Raw genomic sequence first — 7,085 nt, 5'->3', positions numbered from 1 at the left:
AGAAATTTCATTCTTTACACGAATTGAACACTTCAAAAAGAGACACAAATACTTATTTTAGCATAGTTGATCTATTGCATCACAAATGGTGTGCAAAGACATTTCTTCTCATCATTTTTAAAACATCAAAAAGATATGTATTAATTTTGGAGTAATTGATGGTTCCTAATGCTCAACGAAATCGCCTTATGATATGACCTCTTACTCCTTGACCTCCGCGAAGCCAATTTTCATTTGGGCCAGCTTCATATTCTGGAACATCGATAACTAGAGCCCGTCGTTCTCGCCTAATTTGCCGTCTCCGTAATCGCAATTGCCTTCCCACATCTATTTCATTGTCCTCACTATCACTTGATTCGGTTTCTGTAAACAAGTCGTCTTCAGGACGATGTGCCGCGTCTCTACGCATGTTGTGCAATGTACAGCAAGCATAAAATATTAAACCAGCTGCAGTTGGATGGTAGTGGAGGGTACGGTGTAAAAGCAGGCATCGGAAAACTTGTTTCAATAACCCAATGGTGCATTCAACTATTTGGCGGGTTTGAGTGAGGGCTTTATCATATCTAAATTCAGGTGATCCAACTGCAGTGTGTGTGATTGGCGTCATAAGCCACGGCTTTAGAGGGTATCCACTGTCACCTGGATAAAAGAAATTCATAAATTACTAAATATGTTATCAATAATGAAAGTCTATACCAATAAGCCAACAATCTTTTCTTCCTGCAATATACGCTCTTTCTAGGTGTTCTGACACCGACGACATCCGGAAAACATGAGAGTCGTGGGCTGAACCCGGGAATTTTGCATTACAGTTTATTATTCTCATTTCGTGGTCACAAACCTAATTTCAATATATTTAATAGACAAACAAGTATACCAATAAACAAGGTAAAATTTCCTACAATTTGAGCATTGATTGAATGGAATCCTTTACGATTAACATAAAGGTACTCTCGGTATTCTTCGTCATTAACTGATGGCGCCACTATGGCAATTTGAGTGCCATCAATGGCCCCAATTACACCAGGAAATCCTGCTATTCTGCTAAATCTTGGAAGGACACGTGTTTCTAAATAATTTATCAAACTTCAATTAATATGATACATACCCAATTTTATTGGCTAATGTTGCGTCAGGCGTCACAGGGAATTTTATGACCTCACGAGTAAAAACATCCAAAATCGCTTGACTCACTCTAGCAACACTTTCTTGATATACTATTTAGGGAGTCCTATTTTGTTACTCTAGTTCTAATAGGAAAAATTGGCAGCCAAATGAAAATATACAGAAACTTGAACAAACGCGTTGTATAAAATGGTAGTCGTTTATGATGGTGTAGGCCGTGTTATTTTAACTCAAATAGTACTAGGTCAGGTGAGGTTAATTAAGTTAGGAAAAAGTTCGATTTTTATACCTAAGTTGTTAATGGTTTTGTTATTTAAACCTCAATAGTATTACGACAGGTTAGGTTTTGTTATTTGAACCCCATAGTATGAGGTCCGGTTAGGTTTTTTACTTAGAGCCCCAGGAGTAATAGTCATATTAGGTTAGGATTGGTTATTTGAACCCAAAATACCAAATCGTCAGCTTAGCTATTGTCATTTGAACCCCAATAGTACACAGGCGTGCGCAGGGTTTTCAGTAAGGTCGGGCCGCCTTGTTAATTTTGCGCCCCTACCCCGTGCGCCCCCATCTCCCTTTATTGTGTGTCAATATGAAACTTAAAAGTACTATCACATAAGATGCTTTATTTAAGATGTTACAACTCAAATCTACGTGCGTGTGGATCATTACTCTTAAAGTTATCAATGACTTTATCAAAGTCCACTTTTACCGCCAGTTCCTGTTCTATGTATGGCAACATCAAATTGTTAAGTCTTTCTTGTTTCATGGTGACTCTAAGCTTTGATTTTACATGCGTTAGTTTTGAAAACGCCCTTTCACAGGAACAGCTGGTAACAGGTATTACGGAAAATAAAGAAGTTGCTTTGTGGAACTCGCTATAAATGCAATCTAAGTTGTTTTCACGGAGCCAGTCTAGCCATGTGTAACAGCCCATTTTTCCAACCTCTTTCAGAAATTCAGTACCAAGCCTAGCCTTTAACAACTTATTTTCGGCTTCAAGCCCATCCGCCGATATAGAAAAATAGTCTGCTTAATATTGAATGTCCAGTGTCGTTGGTTTTAATGAGAACAAAGCAGAAGTGGCATTAATAACCTGGCAGCTTTCTTGGTCAAATCTTTCTGTGATACCCGCAACCATACTGTCCAACATCGGATAGTATAAGATACATCTCAATTCTTCTTCTTTCGATTGAGCATGATATTGGTTTTTGTATTTATCATCAAGCCGTCTTGAAACTTTTCTTTTCCTAGGCTCTGGTATTTCAATACCATGGGCTTGACATTTTTCAGACACTTTCTTAAAGGAATCACTAAAACCTTTAGGCTCACTTCTTATTGTTTCGAGGGCCAACTTTAGATTTTGTACTTCATTCCAAGAAAACTGAATATTAATCGCTGGATCTTGTAAAGTTCTGCTCACTTTAACTATTAACTGTAGAACAGGATGAACCACTTCTAAGCAGCAAACAAAATTAAAACTCTTTATTTGAGACAGTATTCCTTTCCCTTTAGCTTTTGTTTCGGGGTCTTTAGTGGACGACAGAATCTCTTCCACAGCTTTCACTATTGCTGGGTATTGTTCTCTAGCCACTGCGACTGCTTCAGCGCGGTATGCCCATCTTGTTGTAGATAAGGATTTCATGCTTTTCATCTTCATTTCCATTTCATTTCTAATCGCTTCTAAAACACCATGGCGTAGAGGGCTAGATTCAATGAAGTTATGAAGCATTTGCAGCGTCTCAAAAAAATCGAAAAGAACGCTGTTCTCCGTTCGATATATACATGCAGACACTAAAACTAAATTAGGGCAATGCGCGTAGCAATGTACATAAATAATTTTGAGTTCTTCTCCTTACACCGCGCCTGAACGCCACTTATTTCTCCAGCCATTGTTGAAGCTCCGTCAAAACAAACAGACATAACATTTTCCCAGATTATTTGGACTAGCTCATCAATTACACCAAAGATGGATTCCGCATTAGTAGACAAAAGCCTTTCCATTGCGACAAAGATTTCTACAGGTCTGTTATCACGATTATTATAATAACGAACCACAAAAGCCATTTGCTCATGATGTCCACAGTCGCTAGTTTCGTCACACATAATTGAGACTTTTTTCCCTACGAGAGATTCTTTGATATTGTCTAGCATCACTTTGTGAAGAGATGAAATTAAGTCATTTTGGATGCGATTGCTTGTGTACGTACTGTTCTTCGGTCCATTTTGTAAATGTGACTTCAGCAGAGGCTCATATTTACCTAACAATTCAACTATCTCTACGAAGAGACCGCGATCTGGGCTTAGTTTGGATTCCAAGTGTCCTCTAAAGGGTTTACCACTTTTAGCCAATAAAAGTGTTATATCACTAAGGCGACACATTAATTCACGATTTCGAACCCTTTTTGCCTCCCCAATACTGAGTGCCTTTGCATTCTGATCATTTAGTTGAGATTCCAAAGGATTGCCCTTTTTAGATGTTATATGGGAATTGTTGCTATGCATATGGTGCGCACTGGTTTGGTGTGAAACAAAAGAACATACAGCGTTCTTCCAGTTTTTGAACCCAGTTTTTGTGAAAGTCACATGATTTGAGTCTGAATGGGCTGATGGAAAACAGCGGCAGACGAAACAGAAAGCAGCATCTTTAGATGGACTGCACTCTAGCAAAGGAAAGTTCCCATACCACGAAGACTGAAAGTTTCGTGTATGAGATCCGATTTGTTTCCTTGGGAATTCAAATAGTCTAGGTTGATATGGCCCATTTTTTAGTATAATTTCACGTTCGAGAAGTAATGTTGGTAATGGATTGGATGGGTCATTTGCAACCGACGAGTTTCCTGAGGTACTCTTACATGTTTCCTGACAATTCACACTTGTATAAATGCTATGGTCAGAGTCAGACAGTTCAAACTTCTCATTGGAAACGTCGTCATTTGAGGTTGATGCCAGATTTTGCCTAAAATTTTCAATGTCTAAATCACCACGTGGCTCTTGAGTATTGGATTCAGCGTTCACGGTCACTATAGATGCACTACTAGGCCTACATTCAAGCAATTTTTGCAAATTGTCATCTGTAGATTGACGCAAGTTATCTCCTTCTCCTAGTCCTATTTCGATGGTTTCATTCAAGTTTAAGTTCAGCCCTGGCGCTTCTCTAGTGACAGTATGATCAGTTTCTTCCATGCATTTATTCTCTCTTAAACAATTTTCGTTTCCTGTGTTTGTGAACGTTAATCGTTATACTTCCATAAAACTGTTTTCACTTTTCAAAAACAATATTAGGTACAAATTTCGTTTAAAAAAATCATTAAACTAAGAATTTTATCAACAAAAGTACAAAATTATGGACATTTTTCCTTAATAATTATAATTATTAATTAAACATGTTTGACTAGGCCCAACCTTCATTTTTTGACTTCTTTAGCCAAGAATCCAACTTAAGCGTTTGATCCAGTAGTTTATTTTCCTCGTGAAGCTTTTTCAATCGTTCCTTTCTATACTCGGCTCCAGACTTACGTTTCGACATTTTCAATTTTTATATTATTCAGCTAATTAGTCGAATCACAATTTTATTACTCGAAAGCAGACGAAACCCCTACGGTTCTCTTGAAAACATGTCTGCGCATGTGTCGCGGACGCCGGAGAGGAATAAAATTTTCCCCTCTAAACTAGTATCAACAACACCCGAGGCTATCCGAGAGAGAACAAAATTTTCCCGTCCCCCGTCTGACCATCGCATTTCTCATTGTGGCTCTGCTATTCACATTTCTGTTCCCTTTCGGCGTTTAGCTGATGTTCCTGTAGTCTGCAGATCTAATACCCAAATTTTGCGACCTTATTTTTCCGGCTTTTGCGCCCCCTTGAAACATTTCATGTCGGGCCAGGGCCCACCCTGCCCGACCCGTGCGCACGCCTGTGCAATAGTATAAAATTGTATTAGGGTTTTTTGCTTGAACTCCAATAATATTAGGTCAGGTTAGGTTAGGTTAGCGTATGATGATAGAGTTGTAAGGTAAGGTAAACTTAACGGGGTGTCTATTTGCCCCTGTTTTTCGGGCCAAAATAGTCCCCGGGCTATTTACCCCTGTTTTTCGGGGCTAAATAGATGGCCACTAGGGGCGAGACTATTTTGGCCCGAAAAACAGGGGTAAATAGTCTGGAAATACAACGGAGCTATTTTCGCCTGTTTTACGGGCGTCATAATTTTCAGGCCACTGAAATTTGGTTTTTATTGATTTACCGGCGGATAAAGATAATGGATTTAGGTGCGTTAACACGGGAACATTTTTCAAAATACATCACTTTTCAAGAATTTTGCGCGATTGCATGTGTACACTGTTAAAAAATGGAACTGTTTGACACCTTTAGAGGTTTTTCCTAATGCATCCCCAGCAGCACCCCTATTGGTGTTTAAAAGCACCATTCGAGAGGATGTCAATACGCACCTTTCAAAACGGTGCGAAATAATACCTTCTCTGAAGGTGCTTTTTAAATCCTGTTAGGTGTTTTAATCACTTAGAATAGAGATGTATATTAATACCTGAAAAAGTGTTAATAAACCCTTTAAAAAAAGGTCTTTTTGAGACAAATTTGGTTTTTTTAAACTCCATTGACGTTGGTGCTTTTTAATTCCTGTTACGTTTAAAACATCACCCTTAATAGAGGTTTATAATTATACCAGAAAGGTGTCTATAGACTCTTAATTTCTTAAAAGGTGTTTTTTTGAAATAATTGTTTTTCAAAACACATGAGTTACCATGTAGGCCCAAAATAGCTGCTCAAATCCAGTGGATTAAGGGTAAACGTTTTTTCTGTTGTAAGCCTTATTCAACCGTGTAAGAATTGATACGCGTGCGAAATGGTAACGTTTAACCTTTACTGTATATCCTCAATAGTTCTATTGAAGGACCTGATTTACATCATTCAAATGTGTATTTAATTTTCGGCTCACTGTGAACCGTCAAGACCTCCTCAAAGACACACGAATTCATGGAACCAAACCGAACAACGCTTACCAAAATCTTTAGAAAAAGCATTCAGTGTAACTAGAAAAGTTTAATTTCACGTTTACACTGTATATAAATGTAGTAAAGCTGAATTAAAAAGTAAACACCGAATTTGAAATATTAATATAAAAGATGTTCTTGGAATATTGAAATGAAACAGAGCTTTTTAGCTACAAAACTACATAAAGAATCGTAATGCCGAAACATACTAATTATTTTCAGTTAATATTCTACCATAAGAAAATGTTATGGTTTTGTAAGAGATAATTTTATTTAACTCGCTTTATATTAACTTTGATATGCGTATAGTGTTTCGATTCAGATGAAATCTTCATTACTCGTTCTGTATAAACTTTCATGTGTGTCGTTCCGAAGATAGAAGATTATCTTAAATAATTAAATAAATATAAATGATATTAATTTTTTAATCGTCAATATTTAACCCTAATTCTAGTTAAGTGGTTTAAAGAAGCGTTATTCTTAAAATGATTTTAAACATAGCTATTGTTGATGTTTGACTACTAGCGTAAACCGTTTTCACAAATTTTGGAAATTTAGGGTATATAAGGCGATTGATTGACAAATGGTAGGAATAAGCGCTATTGCGTGAACCTTTGGTCGAAGCCCTGCCGAGGCTAGTCGTTTCTCGTAACTTAAGCCGTTCGCGCGTACATTTTAATCCCAACGATGATAATGGAGTAGAAGCTAATGTTTCAGATGGGCGTGTATGTGGAATACACAGATGGTGTTGTCAGAAGCCAATAAGTACAGATAAACGTGTATTTTGTATATACCATTAGAAAAACAAGTGTGTAGATTGCGTAAGAAAGTAGGATTTTTACCTCTCCGAGTGACGATGACGTCACGGAGAGGTATTGCACTGGACGTGTCTGTGTGTCTGTCTGGCACCGTGTTTGCAGTTGGCAAAATCGAACCAAATGTGTTCGCAATTTC

General features: G+C 37.7%; 1 pseudogene; it reads right to left on the bottom strand.

The window, feature by feature from the left end:
* Positions 1-1,409: 1,409 nt before the first annotated feature.
* Positions 1,410-4,077, bottom strand: LOC149637192 (zinc finger MYM-type protein 1-like; annotated as a pseudogene).
* Positions 4,078-7,085: the final 3,008 nt, after the last annotated feature.

This window comes from Phalangium opilio, unplaced genomic scaffold (assembly GCF_054372755.1).
Source record: "Phalangium opilio isolate 3A_F unplaced genomic scaffold, DU_Popi_V2 ptg000095l_1, whole genome shotgun sequence".
In the NCBI taxonomy this organism is placed as follows: Eukaryota; Metazoa; Arthropoda; class Arachnida; order Opiliones; family Phalangiidae; genus Phalangium; species Phalangium opilio.
The sequence above is the reverse complement of the archived record's forward strand: the minus strand, read 5'-3'. Positions and strand labels throughout refer to the sequence as shown.